Genomic DNA, 27,139 nt, shown 5'->3' with positions numbered 1-27,139 from the left:
AGTGTAGGTAGCTTGTTCTTGTAACCATCGTTGCACTTGAGGTAAACGGAGACTTTTCAGTCGCGTTTTGGCAGCACGATACAATTTTTGAACTCCTGCGTAACCTGCAGGATGGGAGGGATCGTAGTAAATGCTAGCTAAGACTTTTTCCATTTTTTGTGTTGATTGGTGTCTTAATAAGGCACCCACTCTTGGAAGAGGCTACTCTTTTTCTCTTGGGGTATTTTCTTGGATTGCAAGGCTTTGCGTGTGCGGCCAGCAATAGGTGTCGAAGAGGAGGAGAATGTCTGAGCAGGGGATATCGGTTCTTGTTTCACTTCTGTCTTCACTTCTGTCTTCACCTTCTTTTTCTCTTGTGAGGAAGAAGGGGTGGCCATCATCTTTTTAATCCATCCAATTCTGGAGGTAGGTGGTGTTGTTAACTTGCGTACTTTTTCTGGTGGAGTTTGAAACCCTTCTTCTTCTTCTTCTACTTTTCCTTTTTTTGTCTTGGTCGCGGGTACTGGTGGTACTGGTGATGGTGCTGGACTTTTCATCAAGGTCTTAAAATCTTTCAAAGTGGGTAGAGCTGTTTCGTCTAAAGCTTTCTGGTGAAAGAGTTGTACTCGTTGCAAGAGTTGACCGTACTTTTGCGATTTTTCTGTTTCGGACAAATCTTGGCGATCCATCAAGGACTGCAATTCGTGTTGTAACTGGGACATCTCGCTCAAATTGGGATTGGGAGGTAAATGCGGGGTGCGTTGTTCTTGCCACCGATGGTATTCCATCCATCGTTTGTAAGGCACTAAAGCTAGTTTTCGTCCTTCCATGGGGTTGTCAGCGGTCGATTCTGAGATCTTGGGACTTCCGAAGGCCTTTTTATCTTGCTCCCATCAGTCCTCCCAACATGGTTCCCAAGACTCCTTTCAGTATGGGGCCTAACAAGAGAGGTAAAATACCTCCACGTTGGACCAACATCTTCTTTTTCTGACGAATGGGAACTTTCTTTTGAACCATTTTCCGAAGAACGTGACGATGTTTGCCTAAGCATTGTTTCTGGTGTTTGGACAAAGGGATCGTGCCTTTCAAAACGTTCAAACAACATTCGCACACGGTATCGATGACCTCTTTGGAGGCCGTTTGAATGAGTTTTTTTCGTAGGGGTGGAGAAGCTTTGGACAGGACAGATAACAGGTCCCCATATTTGGCTAAACGTGGTGGTAGTCCTTTTCTTTTCTTTCCTTGGGGTTTTCTGGAGGGTGACATCTTTGAGTCTTTAGGAGCACCTAAAAACACTGATACCCTACTCGGTCACAGGCCTTTTTTATACTGGAACGCGTCGCCACTGATTGTCTTTACGTTTTATCAGTTTGAGGACAGGCATGACACGTCGTGCAGGGGTACGTAACGGACTAAATCGAGCCAGTTCTTGTTTGGACAAATCCAGTAAACTTTGTAACATGCCCGATCTTTCTTGAACTTTGATTTTGGGAGAAGGTACTTTGTGAGCAGCAGCCACTGCCGCTAAATGGGAAGGTCCTGCCACTGGGGAAGTTCTTTTGGGGGTCATCAACGGAGAAGTTCTTGGTGTAATCAACGTCTCCAAGTACTCTTCAGTTCCTGGTGACATCAACGGAGAAGTGGACAAACGTGAGGCTGCCGGAGACGCTGTGGCAGGTCGTGGCTTGCGAGTGTAAGGTTGCGTTCTGGCCGAAGTGCCTCTCTTGCGACTAGTTTTCTTCTTCTGTGGACTTTTCTTTTTCTGGGGACTTTTTCTCTGTTTCTTTTTCTTGGGGCTTCTTTTCTTTTTCCGGGGTGATGGTGGTGGTGTCTGGTAAGAGGAGGGTCCTGCCACTGGAGAACTTATTCTTCTTGGGGACCTGGTCTTTTTCTTTTTCTTCTTGGGGCTTCGTTGGACTTTTGTCTTGGGGATAACTTTGGGGGCATTAGGATCCCATCTTAAGAGTGAGCGAATGATGACCCCTCCTAAAGTACCGCTCCCTCCAGGTTTCAAAATGATTTGTTTTTTGGTTTGAGTGTCGATGCGGGGATCGGCCAGTTGGACCAAAGCGACTTTGTTTCGATCGAAAAAGCGTTGGGTTTGATGAGGAATCTGAATGATTCCTTGGAGTAATTGACGTGCCGTCACCGTGAACCATCGTAAGACTTCTTTGAGACTAGCTTCTAAGACACGGGCTCGTGTTTGTGGATCTTTTTCTCGGCTGATGCCATACAAGGCACGAATCAATTTGACGGGAAGATGCGACTGAAGGGACGTCATGTTCACACTGTGTGAGACAGACGAAAAAGGGTCTGAGGTTTTTATAGATTTTTTCATGGGGAGTGAAATGAAGTCGAGGACGGAGACGTGTACAGGACAGGCCCTCCGTCTTGGCACCAGTGGTGAAACAAGTGGGTACGAAATCGCAAATCCTCGGGAGTCGTAGGTTTCAAATCGACGAGTAAATAGGCGTGTGGCGTTTGAGTGGCATCGTCGTACGCCTGAGTCAGCCAAGGCGTTCCTAACTGTTTGGCTAAGACTTGCACTTGCGATTTATCTCGAGGGCTTTTAAACAAGACCACGTAATGCGCATTGAGACTGATGGTGCGATGGGCTTTACTTTGTTGAAACAAATTTTGGGTGATGTAAACGACACTGGCATTACGGTGATGCCCTTTGCGCGTGAACCACAGTTTAATTTCTTCTTCGTCTTCTCCTAACATGTCGTCGAAAATGACCAAATGGGTTAGACGGGAGTCAGAGACGATGCCATCGTCTTCTTTAGGAATGCCTTCCACAAACACGATGGAATCGCCTTGACTTTCTCGCAAGAGGCTGTACGCCGATTGCCACTCTTTGTAACACCACACGATCCGTTGAGGGGGCCGATCGATCAAATGATGTTTATGTTCGATCAAACGTTTGACGAATTCGGTTTTGCCCGAACCGCTAGGTCCAGCAATGAGCATGTTAAAGGGATGGCGAAGATACAAAGCCTCCCAACTGGCACGATCTAAGTGTTCGTCGATGACTTTGACAGTAGAGGAAGAGGGAGCAGAGACAGCAGAGGTAGCCATGGTATGAGAAATGTCACTTGTGACACGAAAAAACAAACAAGACAAGAGTTTGTATACTTTTTCAGAACACGTTTATTGAATGTTTTTTTTCAAATATGAACACGAAAGACAAAAATACATACAACCCAAATAGTGATGTACAGGAATATAAAACATCAAAGCGATCAAAGTGAAATATAAACAAGTGTCTGTACAACATGTTTTGGGTAACCAAGATGTCCTAGGGACAGTGTGTAATGTTCTTACAGTCTCTACATGAGGTATTGTCACACAAGTGTCCTCCCGGAATGACCTTTCAGGAATGTCCATGACAGTCCTGTCCTGAAGCGAGTGGTTGTTCTCGGTGACAGGTTCTTCTGGCACCGTCACTAACACAGGTTGAAAAGTAACTTTTTTCCTTGAACAACTCTTGTGCATACTGGGCCACTTCTTGGGTCCAAGCCTCAAAACCCCCCTTTTTCCAATCACGAACATCTGTCCAATGAGGGTGTAAGTCACAAGCTACACACACATCGTCATACACGTCTTGGGTCGCTAAAAGTTGACGAATCTTTTTTTCCTGTTGAGGTCGAGAAGTATCCAGATGAAAACGCAAGGCTTTGAACAAAAGGAGTTTTTCGTGACCATTTAAGGCCATGGAGGTGGTAAGTACTGATCGTAAAGAGTCCACAAGGAATCGGCTGGTAAACGAAATCCCAGAAAACAAGTCACTAAGACACACACCACTTGTCGTCCAAAATTGAATGGATACAGTTCTTGTAATAATCGATGGTAATGATCCACGGTTTGAATATGGTCATTGAGTTCCTTCCACGGAATCTGTTGGATGACATGTGACATAAACCGTGGCATGGCAGCCTGTTTTTATATTCTCTTTTTTTCGGATGCAATAGACGTACTTTCTAGCCAGAGATCTTCGTTCTCCAGTAGGGAATCTAAATCTTGCATACTGTAACCGAAACGTCAGAGTTCGTTTAGGTGTTTCCTCTTCCTCTAAGTAGATTCCACGTAAAATATGTTGGTAATCCTTTAACTTGTCTTCCTCAATGCATTGCACTAGGTGAATCTCGAAGTAACCATAATCATGAACATGTCGATCATTAGCGACCTCAAAGTGTTGAACAATGTCTGACCATTGAAAGAATTTCTGACGAATCAGTTCTCTTATACCATTCAGGTACCAGTGGTTAAAGATCTGGTGACGTATCGGATGCAATTGTTCTTTACGTTTCACTTGTATTTTGACCAGCTCTCGGTAAATGCGTTCTCTCAACTCCACAGGCAAAGCACGAATGTTCTCTTGTAAAGTATCCATGAATAGGTCATACTAAATCCTCTTTGGTCTGACACAAGAAATGTACTCTTTGCACAAACATGGTTTCACTTCAGTGTCGAATTTAAATCGTTGAGTCACTAATCTACACATGACAATTCGTTCAGAAGTTTCCTCTTTCACCAAGTTGACATTGTGTTCAAAAAGTTTGTAATTCGTTAACTCTTCCTCTGGAATTCGATGCAGTACGTTTACAATGTAGTAACTACAATCGTCCATACCAAACCATTCCTTTTTATAACCAGAAGGTCGTTGATCAATGTCTGTCCAATGGAACACTTTCAATTGAATCAGTCCTTGTATAGCCTTCAGGTACCAGTGGTTCAAACACCGGTGACGTATCGGATGCAATTGTTCTTTACGTTTCACTTGTATTTTGACCAGCTCTCGGTAAATGCGTTCTCTCAACTCCACAGGCAAAGCACAAATGTTCTCTTGTAAAGTATCCATGAACAGATGATTATGGTAAGAAGTTACTTCAATGTCTCGGTCCCACTAAGGGTAAGTAATGACAATTCGGTGACCATCGAGCATGTTCAACGAAGGCCGAATCTTGCGGTTCCCAGTGGTGAAGTGACACACCGCAACTGAAGCACTTGACTTTATCTCCTTCGCCCAAGTAGAAAAATCCGGCTCTGGCTAATTCTTCGGGGGTCGGTCCTCCCAGATACTTTGGCCATTTTCCTTTGAACGATTGAAGACGATTTTCAAAGTCGCAGTATTCCGACAAACGCACAGGAAACGAATATTCGTTTTTCACAGGTTCGTTTCGATGAGGGTTGAGTGAAATGGGTAGGAGTTTGCTCAGGGCTGGATGACATCCGTAGGGAGGTAAACGTGAAGGTCGACATTCCCCTTTAAAACGAAACCCAGTAAAATGTCCAAGAGGACGAGCAGCATCGCTTTCGCATCCCACAGGTTTGACACGCACAGCATCACTTTCCATGACAGGGGTAGGGGCACTAAAGTTCCCATGATGCTTTACGGCATCGCTCAGGTCACAAGGTACAGCATCGGTCCCATCGCAAGGCTCACAATCGCACTCGTCTGCAAACTCCGTTACGCAATTACAATGGTAACCACATGGACAATCGCAGTTTCCTTCCGGACATTTTCCGTCGCAATGCATGGGTCTTATCCATCCAGTATTAGTCACACTAGAGGAAGATACAACTTTTTTACAATCCCCAAACTGGAACGATGTCTTTTTCAAAGTATTCATCTTGTTCGCTCGGTCTTGGTAGTCACAATGAACTATCGATCTTGACCATAGTCCCCTTTTTATACTAGTCGCAATGCAGTCTCCAGCTTGTAGATCTTTCCTTTTTTACGTTTTTTATGTCTTGTTTCGGAAGGTACCGTCTCTAAGGTACCGTCAACATTGTACCGTAGTGTAATGGGTGGAAAGGCCATAGAAAGGTAAGGGCAGTGAGGAGACCATCGAGTATGTTCCAGAATAGCTGAATCTTTATAGATACATAGATCCATTCGTAACTTCAGTCCGCAAGCGAAACACTGTACCTCGTATCCCAATCCTGACTCAGGTCCCAAGTAGACAAATCCTGTTCTAGCTAAAACATGCGAAGAAGGTAATCCTTCCCTATCCGTAGGCCATTTCTGAAACGTGTCCAATCGACGGGCACAATCACAATAGTCAGGTAAGAAGACTGGAAAATGGTAGGGTTTGAACTTGGAGTTCTCATCGGGTTTCTCACTCGATTCTTGCTGTGGCGAAGTCATCTTTCTGGTGGGGTAACTATCCTCTTACAACCAATGTTTTATACCAACGTGTCCATACGGTAAGGTGAAATGATTGGGAAGTCGAACTCGCTTCTGGTACACGATTTGATAGACTTTTTCCAGGGGCCGACTGACGATGTGGTGAGTGGGTAAACGTACAATTTTGTTCGGTTGGTAGGTGGTCACTTTAAAGTTTCCATCCTCTCCCGATTGCAAGGCTTCTTTCAATACCTCAAAGTTGACCACTCGACTGGTACGATAATTCAGAGTCAGTCCTTTCACTTTGCACGTCGTGTGCACTTCTCCTTGTTTGTCACGGTATTCGTAGCCGTAATTTTTGGGACCGCCACTGACGAAACTTAGAATCTTGTCGTCGGGATGTTCGTCTGTCCAGGCTCCTAAACGGTCTCCTTCGATGTTAGGGTGATGTTGAATCGGGTGATGGATGTAAATGCAACTGTCCGTGTCAAAGTACAGGACGCGTTCCCCTAACAGTTCTAAAGCTTCGTACAATTTTAAGCGAGCATGAGCTGTCACGTAAGCCGCAATGATGACATTTCCAAAAGGGTCGTCTTGTACAAAGTCCAGATCTTCTTCGTAATTGACCAAGATCAAATTCTCTCGAACGACGTCCACGTGTTTCATGTATTTGGTTTTGTCGTGAATCATCTGGAAGTAGCGGGAAGGTTCTGTCAAATATTCCGTCTTGGGTAAACACGGTCGTTGTGCCATTTTGCCCCACAAGCAATTTAACATCACTTTGGCAAACGATCGCCTGCCTTCGTTTTTCTCGATGTGGTCTAAAGTGATGCCTTCTTGTTCCCGGTATTTCTCTTTGAATTGTATTTGGTCTTCGGGAGTGTGACACCAGGAAGGATAGCCGCTGGCTTCTTGCTTCAGTTTCAAAAAGGCATCCACGTAGTCGGCGAAAATGCCTTTCTGCGTGGGGTCACCCTTGCGGTATTGTTGTGTCTTGGGAAAGTGGCAAATTTCGTACACTTCTAACAGTTGGTATCCCATGTCCATAGCTTTGAACAATTCTACGCTGACCCAGGTTCCCGTCAAGGCCCGTTCTTCCTGGCTGTGCTGACAAGCTTGGTCTTGGTTGCACGTTTCGGCACAAGTACGGCACAAGGGAAACATCAATTTGCCTTGACAATGGTGAGGTAAGACGGGATGGTATAGGTTCGTGGGAGGCAAAACTTTACACTTGATCAAGCCTTCGTATTGTCGAATGTTTTTCAGGTCGATGTGTTCCGTTAACAATTGCGGGTGCCCTACAGGAAAGCGACAATATTTGCACACGTAGGGATACAGCGAACACACGTCCAAGTATTTGATTTCTTCTCCTTTCTCTTCGTCGGCTTGGTACAGCAAACAAGTGGCATTGGTCCTTCCTCCGTACAAACTATCCCTCGGGTTCAGCGGGTCCACGAACTGGTAACTTTCCACGAGGCGTTTAAACTCGGGATCGGTTTTCATACGGTGATCGTACTCGTGTTCCCACATTTCCACCACTTGGTATCCTTGCTGTTCCAACTTTAGGCGCCGCTGACAAGTGTCCTGGTACAAGTCTTCCATGGTTCGTTGCAAAAACTGATTTTTAGTGCCACGGTCAGGGTAACAGACGGGACATCCGTGAAATAAGCAACCGTTAAACTCGTACACAATCTTGGGGTTTTCTAAGTCCCAGCCATCGACCGAATACGTTCCGATGGTCTTTTCGCCCCCTCCGTTGCGGGCATGCTGAATCCACTTGTCTTCCTTGTCGCACAAGTAATGTAACCAACGTAGGGCTTTGACCGAGTATTGACGTTTGACATAGTTGGTCGTTTGAGGACTGATGACAGCCACGGTCTTTTCAGGCATGAATCGTTGTCGATACACTAAGGAACACGCTTTGGCAATGGTGCAAGCTTCTTTCAAAGGATCGACCCCTCCGTGTTCCATGAACAGTTCTCGAAATTTTCCACAGCAACGCCGTAAAATGTCCACGTCGGAACGACAATACTTTAGCATTTCTTCCTGAAAGTCGAAAGGGTCCGAGGCATGAGCCTGGTACCAAGCGTAGAAAGCTTCTCGTTGTTCGGTACGCATGTTGTCGGGGTCGTAATAGTGAGCCTCAGGCAAATGGGGTAGAACGGCATGTTGATTGGCTTCCGTATTGAAAAAGTGTGGAAAGTACCCTTTAGCCATTTCTGTCATTCCAAACGTTTTAGGCATTCGACTCAAAGGCATGGCCAAGTAACTCATCGAATCTTTAAACTGCACTTGTCCCACTTGCATGAAAATGATTTTGGCTCCGTTCAAAGTCACTTTAGGACGTTCGGTGCCTTGTTCCGTATAATATCTGAGAAGAAACTGTCCATCGTATCCGGAGAAATTGTGAGCCATCACCGTGGCATGACGATGACAATCTCCGTAACGTTCGATGTCCTCTTGGCTCCACGTCTTGTCGACGGGGTCTAAGGCCCATTGGGCAAAATCGGCTAACGTGTTCGGTCCCCGAAAGATTTTTTCACGCCCTCCGGGTATCTTGCTGCAGTGAGGGCAATGACTGAAGATAGGTTCTTGAATGCACTTCTCGCACGCTCGATGAGCCACGCAGAAATTAGGAATGTGAATGCCAGTTTCTTGCATGCATTCGAAATCGAAAAAGATGAAATTGCCTTTCTTCTTGTGACCGTCCTCTTTCTCTGGTGGGGGTTGGTATTTTTGCACGTAACATTGGTGTTCCAAGTCCACGATGTGGTGACAAATGTGACATTTTTTCTTTCCTCGACATACGTGTGCCTTGGTATTATTGGTACGTATGACTTGTTCACACGTAGAGCACAATCTCAGCAGTTGACAAGCGCATTTCTTCTGTGAACCTTGCGTTTTCAGATGTTGTTGGTAACAGGTAGGGCTGACAAACGTGCGCAGACAAGTGGAACAAGGCACTGGTTCTTCGCTCAGACAGGGTGAAGAGGCCAAACATCCTGTGCATTTCGTTCCACAATGCTTGTGTTGCTCTCGATTGTTATAACCATGGTCACATTTCTCACAGTAATAACCGTATTTCAGGAATCCGGTGATACTGGTAATGGTATCGAAATGTTCATCGTGATAATAGACATGAATGTATTTTCCGTCCTTAAAGTCTTGGCCTCGAAACAACAGAGGTCCGCGCACTTCTTGAGGGTGCACTTTCAAGGTGTAGCGTGGAGCTAGGGCATCTTGCAATTTTTGCATCTCAGGAATGCCACAGGGTGTGTCTTTGGACAGGCCAGCTTGTTGCAACAGGAGTTCTGCTTCGTTTCGTTGCTTGGCTCGATGGGAACGTTGAATAGTGTCCCAGGTTCTTTTCCATTCTACCGTGTCGTTCTTGTCGGCATAGGTTCGTCCCACCACGATGGCACGGGCTAAACACATCTGGTCATGAGAGTTGTTAATTCGGACGAGACTCTTTTTGGTGTTGCGAAGGTCGTCCACCAATAACATCTTTTTGCGTCCTGTCCCTTGAGGAGGAGAGACGTGGGTCATGTCCAGTGTGGCTTTACCATCGGTGATGTCAAACTGATCATTAGATTGTTGTACGTGTTGAATCTTGTCCATGACTTTGGAAGCAGTCAATTCTGCAGGGGTGCTAAACTCGATCCAAACAGGGGATTTCAAACCGTCGTGTTGTATGGAAAGTCTCAAACGATCGTCTTCTTTGGGTTGACATTGTCGCTTGAGTGCAGTGAGCAAAGAATCCCACACCTCAGTGATGAACACTTCTGCTTTCTCTAACGGCACTTCAGCCTTGAAATCTTTAAACTTCACCGTGTATTTGTAAGCCGTGGTTCTAAATTTTCTAGAGGAGCGCTTTTCCGTCTCTCGAATGTGATAGTACTTTTCAGGGTTGACAAAGGGTGGTGAACTTGGTTTAGAGGGTTTGGATTCTGGTTCACTCATGTCCTCTTCAAAATCACTGGCATGAATTTGTGCCAAGATTTCAGCCCTGGTACGAGGCGATAGATCACGTTTCTGCCTCTTACTTTCTTCTTCTTCTTTCTTCTCGAATGAATGGGATCGTTTCATCTTGAAAGCAAAAAGTCAAATGACTCAAGTTCAAACACCATAAACTACTTTATAGTCCTGGCAGACCAGCGTATATAAAAGGGTGTGTGTCTTGTCCTTTCACTATTCATTTCACTCTCAAGCCGAGCACAACGATGGAAGAGACTGACCAGATGGAACGTTTCGTCAGAGCTTTGCGAGGGGTCATTAGAAAATTCTCTTCAGACCAGCCTACGGACTACTCTCCTTCCTTTAGAGATAAAAGTCAAGATACTTGCTATATCTGTCAGAAGAAAGGGCATTGGTCTTCAGAGTGTCCAGACCGTCAAAAAAGAAAAAAAACAGGGACTAAAAGAGACAAAAGTGAAGATACCTGTTATTATTGTCAAGAAAAAGGACATTGGTCTCCAGATTGCCCCAAAAAGAAACAAGAGGAGTCAGAAGAAAAGAGGAATTCTTCAGAAGAAGAGAGGGATTCTTCAGAGGAAGAGAGGGATTCTTCTGAGGAAGAAAGAAGACAGGTGAAGAAAAAGAAACAGGAGAAAAAAAGAAGAAGGGAAGAAAGCGAGGAGGAAGAAGAGGAAAAGAGTGTGACGGTGAAGAAATTCAAAAAACAGAGAGACTAAACAAGGAGAAAAGAAGAAATCAATGAACTTATTATTAAAGTGTTGTGTTATAAATTGTGAATTGGATTGTAAAAAAATGGAGAAAAGAATAAATGAATGATATAAGGTAAGTGTCTTTGAGTTGTGATTTTAAAATAAGAAGCTACACTCACGCACTCATACACAGACACGTACTATAAGGGTAACATGGGTGAGTTTTTTTGAGTTATTGGCAAATTGAAATTGTATTTCTTTTCGAGAAATGTGGGTGGCCCTGAAAAGGGCCTTTTTTCTTCATGGTGTAGGGGTGAGTTTAAGCAATCAATTTTAACTGCCTTAAGCCTTTGCCACGGCCAAGGCCTACTTCTGGACTGCGTAATGTTGATGATGATTGGGTTGAAATCACTAAGGGTGGTACGGTAGGCTTAGTCACAGGGTTGACATGTTTGGCTCGGGAAGGTCGTATTCTCTTCGGTCGTGATAAAGAAGTCTGATACATTTGTTTCAGACTTCTTAACTCCGCTAAAATGTCCAACAGTACCGTGACCGTTTGATTTTCACCCTCTTGTTTCTTTGCTGCTACTTCTTCTTGCTGTTGTTTTTTTCTTACCTCTTCTTCTTGTTGCTGTTGCTGTAGGAGAAAAGCCTGTTCCGCTTCCTTTTGTCGTTGTATAAATTTCTCCAATTCTTCTTTCTGTCTCTGTCTAAAATTCTCCACTTGCGGTAATGAAGAAAGTAACGAAGGTTCCGGAACAAATTCTTGCGAGGAGAGAAAATCCACAAAATCCCAATTCACCTCTTCTGAAAGTAAGTCCGGGTTCCCTTGGGCAGTCTCCCCTGCTGGTGCACCCCACTGGATCGTTTTCTGAGTTTCCGTCATGTTGAATCACTGTCGCATAGATTGACTGCACACAAGCGCTAGCGAATCTATATTGACTACGTGACGTCACAGACTGCTCTCTTCGGATTGGATGCGAGCTGACTGAATTCTGTAACGCGTGTTAGGATTGGTAAATGAACTCAATCCGTTTCAATCCTTCCTCCGCCTATAAATAAGCGCCGTTCAATGCATTGATTCACCTGTTCTCGTCGCTTCAAGATGTGGACTACAGTTGAGTCATCCACCCTTGTGTCTTCCATGATGTTTCGGACAGACTTGCTCATGTATGTCCGATCGAAGTGGACCGTTGTCCACAGGACAAACACCAGCCTGTGGATACGTAGGATCTACGTCGAAAGACAAGGATGCCTGAAAAGAGTGCTGATGTACGGACCAACAGTAAGACGCAGCCTAAGGACAAGAAGAAGACCAATGCGGTGCCATTTATGTTAATGAATACATTAACATAAAACCCAAAGGCCCTTTTCAGGGCCAGCCATATTTCTCGAAAAGAGATAGTCTTTTGAATTGCCTACCCCTTTTTTAAATTTAAATTTAAATTTAAATTTTAAAAAAACTTTTAAAAAAAAAAAAAATCCCATGTTAAATTTCCCTTGTACGTATAGTATCCCACGATTTATTCCCATGTTAAATTCCCTTGTACGTAAAGTGTCCCACGATTTATTCCCATGTTAATTCCCCTTGTCCGTAAAGTGTCCCACGATTTTTCGCCATGTTAAATTTCCATTGTCCGTAAAGTGTCCCAAGGGTGTTTTTAATGCTAATTCCCATTGTCCGTAAAGTGTCCCCCTTCACTACTTACATATCTTCTGCAGGATGCCACGGTGCTAGACATCACAATAAACTGCCACACTGCAAACGTCATCCCGATATGACTGAAAAAGTTTTAAAGTTACGTTAAAAGTCCAAATCACACACATACACATATACCCTACACACACGTCTACTCACTGGAGAAAAGACCCAGTGTAGTATTAAATTTTGAAAAGCGAAGTCATATTTCAAATTTGGAGAGAGTGTTCTAGCTACCCAAACCATATGGAAATGTCAACAAAAAGGGATCAATGATAACAGCGAAAAGAGAAGACCACCAGATCACTAGAAATTCGTCATTCTTTATGACAGTAAAGAATGCGCCCATATTCCGCATTGGACGAACAGACATTTGATACAGTACATCTAAAGAAAGGTGGAGGTGTATGCGACACATATTCAACATCAGATTTAACATTAAGAAGATCGTCACGAGTCAGAAAACCACCAGACTATCTGAAGGATTATGTGTGTGCAAAATGATGCAAAACGTTTGGAAGCTTTGCTACATGCATTGCGTAGCTATAATGTTTTACTTATAAATAGTGTATTGTGTTGTAGCTGTAAACTGTTCTGTAAATCTAGAGAGTTAATAACAATAACATATGTATCACATCAAGTGGCAATTTACTTGAACAAGCTGAAGTTGAACTCTACCATCAGTAACAAGCCAGAACAGTATTCGGACGTGTGAATTGTAAACCTACTATACCCAGTTCTACGTTGACCATTTTGTACGGTATCAGAAAATTAAGATGCAAATTGATTTTATCATGCATTTCTACAATCTGAATTTATGTTGTTAGAAAATGTATTATTATCATTATGAGTCATTCGAAACATAGTAAACTGATTTTAAATTTAAACACAAATAATTTTGAGTCTATTTTTAGAAAGCATTTTGACTGGAAAATCATTGTTTCTAATAATAGATTTAAATTTAAGGGATTTCTGTAACAACGTCAGATGAATGAGGGACACGATGTACAGGTCTGTATATATTGTGAGCACACGCGCACAAGCACATTCCACTTTCCTATCCGCCATTTTGAAGATATACCTGATTGAACCACAAAGCACGAGTTAGACGAAATATGCGTGCCAAACTTAAGACCCTCACATATAAGTATTGGATACCGATAGGTTTGGGGGGAGGGGGGTATTTCATATGACAAAGAAATACGTTTTGAAGTATTTAAATGAAACTATTATTCTAATTGTTATAGTAGCAATGGTAGTGTCATTGTTATTATTATCATTATCATTGTTATCAAAACACTGAACCAATATGTAGATTCTTGCAACCACAGTCTAATTTTGATGTTGAACGACGGCAATAGGTCTAAACTGTTTTTTGCTAATGTTTTTGCTGGCTGTATTCTCTGTAAAATGAAAGGTAGGTGGATGGAAAGAAAGGTGGTAATCAAAACCAACCGTAAAGAAACATTTTAACCACCGACTAATATAGCATGGAAATATTCACACCCAATCTCCGTGCGTATTTCTTTGTCGACACACACACACACACACACACATTAGGTATGAAAAGCCTAATTCAAAAACAACTGACATTGTATCCCTCCCAACAATTATATCCATTTTCCCAAGGAGAGCTGGGATATAACCTTCAATTATTGATATTCTCAACCGATAAATACACTGTTTTACATTCCTAAATAAGTTTACCCTTTTTCTCTTCCCTCTTTTTCATAATACATTTTCTCATACCCTAGTGTTTTGAGGCTTTTTAAACATTGCATTATGTTTCTCTCTAAACTATCTTTACTTCGAAAAACAGACTGATAGCATGCATCATTGAATTTAGTATTAGTCTGTGTGTATTCATATTATATTAGCAAATTGTGATTCAATATCCTAGTGACATTCTGCTTCAGAATGAGAATCAGCAACAGACGCTCACAGAGGATCAGACTTTTGATTATCGGTGGCTGACTGCTTGCTCCCACTGATCCCATGTTGTGAATTTTGTTGCTCCTCTGTTTGTCCTATAGCATATGTAAGTGTCGCCAACTCAGTGTTTATCTGTACCTGAGAATATGTGATAATATAACATTACACAAATGTTTTGGTAAGTATTTCAATTAAGTCTGATTTCGTACTATTCGTCTCCATCTGAATGTATTTTGTCTTAAATAGATGTAAAGATGTCTTTAATATTTCAAATTGTATTAAGACATGTTGGATTATGCAGAATCTTACTTATTAGATGTAAATGAGTCACTTGTGTTTATTTTTTAACAATTAATTTTATGTCAAACTGGTTAGGCATAAGCTGCCTTTCTCCCTATTATTTATTTCTAACGGCAGTCGCCTTGTCAGTTTTAAGAGCTAAATGGAAATCTTTCCTGAACGTTTGTCAACAGAATGTCTGTCATCTGAGATACTTTCAATTTTGTCAACAGTACCAAATTTTTTATCATTGACCAGTTTATCACTTAGCGCTTTTAACAATAAAATACGGGAGATCTAATTTTATTCGTTTCTATTTTAGTTTTCTGGGGAGAAACGTGAGCAAACGTTCATTCTGATAATGTGTGTTCTCTTCGTCTTAAAATGAAAAGAAAAAGATTTAACTGCTAAAGCAGTATTTTAATTTATTGGAATTAAAGACAATTACCTCTATGCTACGAGTAGAAAGGTCAAATACTTTAAGTATCACTTCAAGACGTCGAGATGGTAAACTTATTAAGGCTATTTGAGACTGAAATTGTGCCAGTGTATTTAATGCATTGATGATTAATATGTATGGTTGCCTGTGAATGATACAAAGATTCATTTCATAAGAAAAGCAATCGTAAAATCTTAATTAAAAAGTAATATCAATGAATTTCATATAACTCATTCTGACAAGCATTGATTGAAAGAAGCCCCCTGCGAGTATTATTTGTACTACCAAAATACTGAGGGTTCTTTCTAACTTATCGACAAATAAACGCCTCCTGTTTCAAAACCTTAGCATGCATCATATATATCCCATTTATAATCGAACAATCGGCCAGTATTATGTTGTACTGCACACTACTTAACCTCTCATCTATTATTACCAGATGCAGCAACTCATAACTCTTCCAATTGTGCCCAGTTGTGTATCATATCAAAATATCCTATACCGAGCCCCTATTCCTGCTTAAAATGTCAACGAAACAGGACTAGATTACGTTAAAAGTTTGCATGACTTAAGTTGAACAACCATAAACTACAAAAGGCAAATACAAAGATGACATTGTATACATAAAATCTTTGGAATGGAATAGACCATATTCAACGGAAGATACTTGACAATATTTCCATGAATAACCATCGCTAGAACACGCTTTAAAGCTTTTGACGAATTATAAAAACAGCTGATGTTTAATATTATTTCTACAAAGTGATTCATTTTTAAGAGAAGAACTTTGTATATTTTGTAAAGTTTTTTACATCATTTAAAAATAATGCAACGCAGAGAAGTTCAGTTTTTGTACCTTCACTGCTGCTCAGGGAATAAAGTCTCCTTTCATTAATACATTCTTTGCCTGGATGGTACACATCGACAATAAAATAAGAATTAGCTCACTTGTGTATTTTAAGTGTCTGACAGAATGGGCTCATGTTAGGCGGAAATGCGACCATGAGACAGAGAGAGAGAGAGAGAGATGTAAACTAAGAATCTGAGTCAATGTGTGCATGCTACTGTATACGCGAATAACATTTTTCTGTATGTACGTAAACTAAATACAGTCACAAAGAAAGCAACAGTATGCGCAACTAACGTTACTTTATTAACTGAAGTATAAAAGTTACTATCTGTTACTGCTGATCTTGCAATTCGATAAAATAAAAAAAAATTATAGGTAAATGTTTCAATTCCACATGTTCTATTGAAAGGACATTTAATAAACGTTTCCTTGTCTTATTCGTGAGTTCAGAGCATAGTTGCTTCTTTTGCATTCATAGACTCCTCCACTATCTTGATAGCTACTAAAGTAGGAACTATGGCAGAGTTGTTATAGGGTGACATACCCTGACTCGCAACAACCATGCCTGGGCACTGAGAGACGAAATAGGCAAACGTGTGAAGTTTTGTTGAGTGCATTTCGTAGGTCATGTCATATGTTTGGTATATATAGCCATTTGTTTGATGCAGAGAAAAGCTACTATCATATGCGTATTGTGAAAATGAATGACGCTAATATGTTCTGATTTTACAAGCCCCCAACCCCCTCCGCAACCTCAGGTAAATAATTGATAATTTCATCTCATATTCTCCTCCAAACAAAACATTCCAATCACCACATTTTCACCCACAAAACAGCAACAACAAACAAATTATAATTAAAGCATTTTATAGCACCCATTGGTCGATAACAGGGGTCAAAGACTTTTTCGGAATGGGTACGGATCGAAATATTCACAAAAGGCAACAAAATAATGAGCAAAAGACGTTATTTATATTTAATGGGTACAGCCCAGTTTCTAATCTCCCAAGGTGGTTCTATCCCAGCTTGTATCTCATATAAATTCAAACAGTCATTTTAGCAATGTACAATCTGTATATCGCCCTTGCCACACTACTGAAACTACTCTTCTAAAAGTAGTTAATGACATTCTCTCTGCGTTGGATAGCGGACAGACTACAGTCTTCAACCTCTTTGATTTATCTGCAGCATTTGACACAATAGACCATGATATATTACTTCACCATCTCCAGCATGTATTTGGCATTCATGATACAGCCTTACAGTGGATCAAGTCCTACTTGGTCAACAGGATACAGATTGTATCTGCAAATGGAATACACTCCAGCCCAGTTGATCTATGTTGTGGTGTTCCACAGGGGTCTGTTCTTGGACGTGTTCTCTTCATTATGTGCACTCAGTCGCTCTCAAGTGTCATAGATCATCATCCAGTGTTTCACCAATTGTACGCTGATGACACCCAAATATACAAATCTAGCCACCCAACTGAAGCTGATGCTACCATCCAAGGTGTAGAGAGGTGCATTTCTGACGTGAAATCATGGATGACATGTAACAAGCTGAAGATGAATGATGATAAAACTGAGGCCATTCTGATCACAACACAAAGACTTTCTCATTCACATCCTTTACCTCAAACAATAAATATCAGCAACACCAACATTAAATTCACACAATCAATACGAAACCTAGGTGTTACTCTGGACAGTACTCTCACATTGCACCAACATGTCATGAACATGTGCAAGGCTGCATATCTTGAGCTGAGACGCATCAGCTCAATTCGCAAATATCTTTCAGTTGATGCTACCAAAACACTTGTGTGTTCATCAGTACTTTCAAGACTGGACTATTGAAATTCAGTTCTGTCTGGTTCATCTCAATATCTGCTCCAGAAACTTCAAAAAGTTCAAAACACAGCTGCTCGGATCATACTTAGAGTACTATGATCAGAGCACACCTCCCCGCTGCTCTGTACCCTACACTGGCTATCCATTCGATCCAGAATCAAATACAAAATTTGTTTTCTCTGCTACGTTTCAATGTCAGAATCTAGTCCAACATACCTATCCGACATCACCCATGTGTACACACCAGCAAGATACTTACGCTCCTCTTCTGACAATTGTATACTCATTATTCCCACTATGAAAACAAAGTCATATGGACAGCATTCTTTTGCATACCAGGGCCCAGCAACGTGGAATGAATTGCCTACTGAACTTAGACACAAAGACACAGTGATCACATTCAAGAGGGCTCTCAAAACTCACTTATTTCGACTGCAAGAACAAACTTAAATACCTAATAATGTTTCCTACCTTAAATATTCTCAGCATGTTTTTTTAATGATTTCTAATTTCATGGTGTTTGTTTTTGTGATCATATCATTATAGGTTTTTTATCTTATAGGTGTTGTCTAATGCTGTAAAGCGCTTAAAGCTTCTAAAGATTAGGCGCTATAAAAAATCCTCATTATTATTATTATTATTATTATTATCAAGATTAAGCATCAGCTTTCTGTCTTCTCTCTTCCATTCTATCATATTCGTTTCATAGTTGAAAATGTTCGTTCGAAAATAGAAGTCTTTGTGTATGTTTTTGTATTACTTTAAACGGCATGAGCGTATACATGTGTATGTTTATTTATAAAGGTGAGTCGTAATTCACATTCTTTTCTTGTGCTTTTCAGGTAATCGGAATGTGGTAGAGGTTGTCATAGATTGACGTACCCTGACATCCAAGTCACAAAATATGGTTGATGTTAATCGCAAAATAAAGTTATGCCGAAAAGGAGCAACATACGCGTACAGGCGTGAAGTTAATTGTTTCGCGATAAATGTGTGTGTGTGTGTGTGTGTGTGTGTGTGTGTGTGTGTGTGTGTGTGTTTTGGATTGTTAAAGTAGCTGTAACAATTTTGCAGTCATATCGCTACAATGTCTGCAGTGTGACAGTTTATAGTGATGTCTAGACATGTAGCATGATGTCCCACCCAGTCACATTATCCTGACACCAGGCCAACCAGTCCTAACTCTAACCTCTTAATGCTGAGCGCCAAGCGAGGCAGCTGTTAGTACCATTTTTGTAAGTCTTTGGTATGACTCGGCCGGTGATCGAACCCACGACCTCCCGCATCCGAGGCGGACGCTCTAACCACTAGGCCACCGGAGCGGTTCGGCGATAATTAGCAGAGAAAAAATAATGGCGACAAGTTATCGGGATCCCATAGATTCAAAGTATAAGACGCTGGAAAAGTGATTATTTATAGCAGATATAAATGCATCCATGACCCAAGCACAAGCGAATGATATTGTCCCCACAGACTGATATCAACAACTGTGTGGCAGAAACGCCTGTGCCTATTATACTTCATTTTCAAAGATACGCAAAATGTAATATAACATATTCAAACTGTAAACTGAATTGGCAGTTATAAGACTCTTACTGTTAATTGTTTTTCTTTTGCCAACATTCGACACAAGAAATGCCTAATAACAATTCAAAAGGAGGCTGCTCTCGGCATAATACGGACTTTGCAGACTGGCGTTATTTATCTACGTCACAGCTCACCAGCTAGATGGTAAACTACGTCATTTGAATTTGAATGAGCATGGTAGTGTGCCCAGCGGCAATATTGTTGAATTATTTACACACTGAGAAAGCTTGAAGATTTATATAATTAAATCATTATATAAATCGACCTCAGAGCTTAAAGAATAATATGCAAATCCCTAGAAATCCCCCCAGAGGTCATCCCTGTTTTCTGTACAACTTACAACCACTTTCTAGTACAGTCATGAATAATATTCACCAATTTAAAGGAATATCCACTTAAAACCTGAATAAATACAAATATGGGGTATAAAGTATTGCTGACGGCGTGAGTCATACGGACTATGCAACGCCGTTCTGCTTCTACTTGCGATAAATCATAATACCGAGGTAGATTGCTTTGAGCACCTATCAAAAGGGAAACCAGACGTAAATTGGTTCATATCCCAAACAAAATTATTCTGCATCACAAAATTGAAAACAGACGGAATACTAAGCATACGAAACTATGTATCACCCTTTGCTACGCCAATTTCAGCCCTTGTGTAATAATGTTGGGTGTATTTATGGCAATTACGTAACCAAAATATTTACGTTTGGAACAATTCTAATTACTAAACCAGACACTTTCTGAAAATTACGTTTGATTATTTGCTTGCTTTGGAATTACTCTTTCATCTTTCTTACTACTTGTGGGGTGGTAAGTCAGGTTGAACTCTAGCTGGACTCGTCACTAAAGGGGCGCTTTGGAACTTCGAAATTTACTTTGAAATCATAAATCTTTTTGAAATATCTTGCATGAATTGAATTATTAAAATTCAGAATGTTTTAAATATGCTAAAAATGACATTGCACGGTTAATCTGAGATCAATCAATGTTTCAGTCAAGTTTAGTGTTCCGTTTTATTATAATAATGGGTTTCCGATATTAAAATTGAATTGCCACACTGCTTATGAGATTACCACCAGAAACGTTGCTTCTAAGAATCTAAGAAGAAAACATTTTATTTTTAATATAATTCCAATTTTTAATAAATGAAACGGATTTTTTGCAATACGATTGGCTGTAAACGGTCACGTGATAGTGATCTAACTTTTTTACACATCGATAAATTCTGGGACTACTTTCGTTTTTTGAACTGTCTGCAATATATATATAAACATTGCTGACACGTCATTGTGAAACGATTTGTTTATATTTTAAATTTGGCGTTTGTCTGCTACATAGTCGCGCAAAATGGCCGATTACGGTGATTTTTCGCTGCAATTTTCAGCGGAGCTTTTTTTTTACAATCAGATGACAAGGAGTTAAAAGAAATAAAAGTAGCAATTGGAGGAGCAGGTGAAGGTGGATTTGCGATAATGCGATGGATGTTACAAAAGCTGAAAATGAAACAGAAAAACAGATTGATATATTCCCTCACACATCACCCCATGACCTCAGTCACTCTAGCCATACACAACAACAACAATAATAGCGTGGGAACTGGGGCAGTCAATTTTGAGGCCGCTGAGGGATATAAACTACGATTCAAGAAATTATCTGAGGAGGACTTAACGCAGGTCTTGTTAAGTAGTAACGCTGATGAAAAAGATATGAAATGTTATTCCTGTATAGGACATAATAAAATTAAAAAAGAATGTTATGTTTTTTATATGAAAACAAATGTTCTGACACCACGGGTAGCCATTGCCTAAGATGTAAAGTATGAAGTTGCCGAAAAAACGTAACTGTGACAGTAGTTACATTCCATTTGACATTAGATCACTGAACAGATCTTGTTAAGTATTAACGTTGTTGAGAATGATATAAAGTGGTATACCTGTATACAATTTATTTAAGTGTTACCGTTATGCTAGAAAGGGATATCATCATCTTGGTCATATTTCCCTGTTGTTCATTGATAAAATCCATTATAATTTAAGGTTGTATTGATGATTTAATCTACCACACTTGTCCATTCCGTATCAGCTGTTATTATGTAAGGTCATGGTCATCTAACGTAGCAGATGGGACTGACTAAAATTGAACAAGACTGTTGTAAATACACTAAATGTGTTGAAACCACCTGTAGCCATTGCCTAGAGTATGATCCAAAGAATGGATGTGTTAGAGTTATGAAGTTTGAATGCGATGGAGTGGGTCTTTTTTATGTTCAGCCTGTCACAATAAACGTCTTTGAAGAGATAAAAGTACTTGCTGATATTTCGGTACTTTGCTTTTGTGATTTGAACACAAAAGTATACAGATGAAGCTGTAAATGGCATCTTGGCCGTTTTGTCTTCCGGAATGAAAATGCGATGTGTGTGCTACCTTGTCACAAATTTGCAAGTGATTCCAAACTTGTGTAACAGGGCTAAACATACGTCACAGACTTCATGTATTGCTTTTTCTCATGCAGCCAGTCATGCCAAGACCTGAAGAAAAAAAGAAGAAAAAAAACCCTGCTATCATCCTGGTCTTCTCATTTTGTAACTACGACACCTTTTCAATCAACACGATATATAAACTCTCAGACTTCGGTAGACGAGTTGGCTATTTCAAGTTCCGAGGGAGCCTTGGTCTTTTAAAAGGCATTGTATCATCTTCATCTGCAATAATTACTCAAGTTGTGAAAAAGGATTTCATATACGGGTACTGCACATGGTTCCATATTGTATATTGACATTTTTGGAAATATGCACCAAATTTTGAAGAGGGACGGCTGCTACAGTTTTTTTTTATAATTATTTCGTAACATTGGATGAGAGTATTAAGCAAATAAAATCTGAAGTTCATATCAAAAGGAAAAGTATTATTTAATGTGTTTCCTTCCTTCATATTTCAGATTCTTTTGTATCAAAAGTGTACAATATTGTATTACCTTTGCTATTTCAAGGAAACTAAGTTTTATTGTGTGGAAGATAACATGACAGGGAGCTGTTTGTCAGTTGGATAACCAGTTGAATTCAAGTATTCTTCTTAAAATACGTAAATATCAAAGCTTTAATTTTACTATGACGGTTTGCGTAGTAAGAAGCACATTCTGGGTATAGTATCTACTCGGCGAAATGATCGAATAGATTATTTATAGCGCTCAACAATTCGTCATAAGGACACGTACAAATCCCCAAACACTCCCTTTAATCATGTCACCGGTTACCAAAACCACAAGGGCACATACCAAGCCTTGACAAATCCCACATAGAAATAACACATAACAACATTCGTACTATGATCAAGTAACTGTCACACAAGTCGTACTATGATCAAGTAACTGTCATGTAAGTCGTGCTATGATGAAGTAACTGTCATGTAAGTCGTACTATGATGAAGTAACTGTCATGTAAGTCGTACTACGATCAAGTAACTGTCATGTAAGTCGTACTATGATCAAGTAACTGTCACATAAGTCGTACTATGATCAAGTAACTGTCATATAAGTGTTGCTATAATCAAGTAACTGTCATATAAGTCGTACTATGATCAAGTAACTGTCATATAAGTTTTACTGTGATCAAGTAACTGTCATGTAAATCGTACTATGATCAAGTAACTGTCACATAAGTCGTACTATGATCAAGTAACTGTCATGTAAGTCGTACTATGATCAAGTAACTGTCATATAAGTCTTACTATGATCAAGTAACTGTCATGTAAGTCGTACTATGATCAAGTAACTGTCATGTAAGTCGTACTATGATCAAGTAACTGTCACATAAGTCGTACTACGATCAAGTAACTGTCATATAAGTTTTACTATGATCAAGTAACTATCATGTAAGTCGTACTATGATCAAGTAACTGTCATGTAAGTCGTACTATGATCAAGTAACTGTCATGTAAGTCATACTATGATCAAGTAACTGTCATATAAGTCTTACTATGATCAAGTAACTGGCATGTAAGTCGTACTATGATCAAGTAACTGTCATGTAAGTCGTACTATGATCAAGTAACTGTCATAAAAGTTTTACTATGATCAAGCAACTATCATGTAAGTCGTACTATGATCAAGTAACTGTCATGTAAGTCGTACTATGATCAAGTAACTGTCATGTAAGTCATACTATGATCAAGTAACTGTCATGTAAGTCGTACTATGATCAAAGTAACTGTCACATAAGTCGTACTACGATCAAGTAACTGTCATTTAAGTCGTACTATGATCAAGTAACTGTCATGTAAGTCGTACTATGATCAAGTAACTGCCATGTAAGTCGTGCTATGATCAAGTAACTGCCAAGTAAGTCGTACTATGATGAAGTAACTGTCATGTAAGTCGTACTATGATCAAGTAACTGTCATGTAAGTCGTGCTATGATCAAGTAACTGTCATATAAGTCTTACTATGATCAAGTAACTGTCATATAAGTCTTACCATGATCAAGTAACTGTCATGTAAGTCGTGCTATGATCAAGTAACTGTCATATAAGTCTTACTATGATCAAGTAACTGTCATGTAAGTCGTACTATGATCAAATAAATTTCATATAAGTCGTACTATGATCAAGTAACTGTCATGTAAGTCGTACTATGATCAAGTAACTGTCATATAAGTCTTGCTATGATCAAGTAACTGTCATGTAAGTCGTACTATGATCAAGTAACTGTCATGTAAGTCGTGCTATGATCAAGTAACTGTCATATAAGTCTTACTATGATCAAGTAACTGTCATGTAAGTCGTGCTATGATCAAGTAACTGTCATGTAAGTCGTGCTATGATCAAGTAATTGTCATGTAAGTCTTACTATGATCAAGTAACTGTCATGTAAGTCGTACTATGATCAAGTAATTGTCATATAAGTCTTACTATGATCAAGTAACTGTCATATAAGAAGACTTGCTTACAAATATTCACAATCCAATTGTTTGGATGCACATCATTTGTAATTTTCGTCTGTTCTCTTGATGTATGTGTTACATTTTTGTCATACGTTTATCAACTGCTCATCAAATGAGACAATCATAGTTACACCCACAGCAAACACAATATTACTACACTTGCAAAAACGTTATTGTCATCGGATGGGTCTAGGATGTAACTGAATAAATACGCTTTTGGCAATTTGAGTTGACGTTGAATCATATGGGTACTGACTCAGAATAGGAAATCTAACAGTTAATTTTGTTCAGAATTTCTACGTTTATTTAACAAAATCTCTCTCTCTCTCTCTCTCTCTCTCTCTCTCTCTCTCTCTCTCTCTATATATATATATATATATATATATATATATATATATATATATATATATATATATATATATATATATATATATATATATAATTTATGACTAAATAGAGATAAACAGTTTTATCAAATGTTTTATTACTTATAATGCATACTTATTAAAGATGTAGAAAATAAATAAATAAATTTATTTAAAAATAATATTAATATATTATATCTTATTATATTCTTGACGAATGTTCAATAGTTTATCATAACTCAGTTTATATAATAAAAAATTATGGCGTGCATAATACTTACCATCAAGTATTTTAAAAATAATTAATCATAATATATTGAGACTTAATTTAAAAATGCGCTTTCATTTTTAAAGAATTAGTACACTTATTTTATGATATTAGTTTATACTTTCACCAATTAAGTTATTCTGCAAAGTAGAATAATATAAAAATATTCTTAACTGTAAACAAGGAACATAATTCAAAAAAGAAAAAACAGGATTAATGAATGTGTGTGTGTGTGTATGTGTGTGTGTGTGTGTGTGTGTGATTTGGATTTTTAACGTAGCTTTAACAATTTTTCAGTCATATTGCTACGATGTCTGCAGTGTGACAGTTTATAGTGATGTCTAGCACTGGGGCATCATGCCGCAGATATGTAGCATGATGTCCCACCCAGTCACATTATCCTGACACCAGGCCAACCAGTCCTAACACTAACCTCTTAATGCTGAGCGCCAAGCGAGGCAGCTGATAGTACCATTTTTGTAAGTCTTTGCTATGACTCGGCCGGGGATAGAACCCACGACCTTCCGCTTCCGAGGAGGACGCTCTAACCACTAAGCCACCGGAGCGGTTTAATGAATGTCGTATAGTGTTTTTGAATTTAGACCTTTTGGATATACCGTATTAAGACGGTGAATCCAATAGGTTTCCTTTAGCAGACGTTCCATCTCAGAATCAGCTTTAACAATAGGTTGGAAGGAGAAATCTTGCAAAGTATGGGAAATTTTGTTAAAATGTGCTGCAACATGAGATGAAAATGATTGATCGATATAATTTTTGATCTAGGTTGGTTCATACGTTTAGATATTTGTTGACTGGTTTGTCTAATATACTGGATGCCACATTTTTTGCATGTTACCAAATAAATAACATTTGATGTTGCACAATTAGTATCACAACGCATATTAAAAATTTCTTTCGTAATATTACTATTAAAAGAAGTATTTCCATTAATAAAAGAACAGTGCGAACATATAGGTATATTACATTTATTTGATGATCCTATTTTATATGATGTTTTTTTTTCTAATTTAGAATTAGTTAGGAAATCTTTAAGATTTTTAGTCCTTTTATAAGCATGTGTGGGTTTGCTTTCGTGTAGCGATTTAACACTTGCTTTACATGATAAGTTTAATAAATCTCAATATTTATTGATAATCTTACCTATATTAGGCAAACTTGGATTATATTCAATAACAAAAGGAATGATATCTTCATTTCTATTTTTGATTTTACATTGTAAAGATTCAATTTGTGTAAGAAAGAAGTATTAATGATGTCAATAGGGTAAATTCTATTTAAAAAATGCTGACCTAACTATGTCAAAGATGAATTAAAAACAGCGTCATCCGAAATAATTCTTCTATATCTTTTTGCTTGACTATATGGTATCCCGTTTTTACATGATTTAGGATGGCATGAAGAATATTCAACATATTGATGAATATTCTTGTTTTTATCTATCTATCTATCTATCTATCTATCTATCTCTCTCTCTCTCTCTCTCTCTCTCTCTATATATATATATATATATATATATATATATATATATATATATATATATATATATAGAGAGAGAGAGAGAGAGAGAGAGAGAGAGAGAGAGAGATACAAATGTAGTATTGATCATCTCGAAAAAAAAAGAATATACTTATATGTATGTAATAGTTTAGATTCAGTTACATACAGAAATATATTCTGTATGTACTGATGTAATCATATATCTTGAGATACTTTACTTGCATTTTACAGTAATCAGTTTTGAACTGGAAAGTTGATACCAGTTATAACTGAGCGGAAATGCCGTGCTTTTCAGCACATTTAAACGTGCATATGATGCTAGGGATACCGAACAATCTGACATAGTTTGTATCTACTCCGTAATATAAACAATTTAACTGCATACGCCATAGTTTCAGTTTATATACATTTACTTACTAATACCCACTTTGATGGCAATTTCATATTGTCGTGGTTAAAGACTCGATATTATTAACACAGGTGCTTGTGTATAAATGATGAAGGTTAAAAACGATTCAACATTACAAAAAGTATACGTTTATATATAGTTGCATATATATGGTACTGTAGACCAGCTTACTTTCTATAATCTATTTTTAATTTTTCAAAATTCCCGTTTATTTATAATTATAGCAT

The 27,139-nt window shown here is 39.1% G+C and overlaps 1 long non-coding RNA gene across 11 annotated transcripts in view; it reads right to left on the bottom strand.

Annotated features, from left to right (window-relative positions):
* LOC149793476 (uncharacterized) overlaps positions 1 to 27,139 on the bottom strand; it is an 88,237-nt gene that overhangs the window by 34,832 nt on the left and 26,266 nt on the right. For 6 of the 11 annotated variants that reach the window (XR_016422816.1, XR_016422813.1, XR_016422818.1 and 3 more), the window contains 3 exons: positions 21,375 to 21,943; positions 14,415 to 14,542; positions 12,479 to 12,555 (listed from right to left, as the gene is read on the bottom strand). This is a non-coding gene — a long non-coding RNA (uncharacterized LOC149793476). Of the gene's footprint in view, positions 1 to 12,478; positions 12,556 to 14,414; positions 14,543 to 21,374; positions 21,944 to 26,920; positions 27,036 to 27,139 lie in introns of those variants that run through there. The other 5 variants (XR_016422819.1, XR_016422820.1, XR_016422822.1 and 2 more) reach the window with 4 other exon arrangements.

This window comes from Sinohyriopsis cumingii, chromosome 8 (genome assembly GCF_028554795.1).
Source record: "Sinohyriopsis cumingii isolate HCF-2022 chromosome 8, ASM2855479v2, whole genome shotgun sequence".
Lineage (NCBI taxonomy): Eukaryota > Metazoa > Mollusca > Bivalvia > Unionida > Unionidae > Sinohyriopsis > Sinohyriopsis cumingii.
Note: the sequence above shows the minus strand (reverse complement) of the source record. Positions and strands in the feature narration are given on the sequence as shown.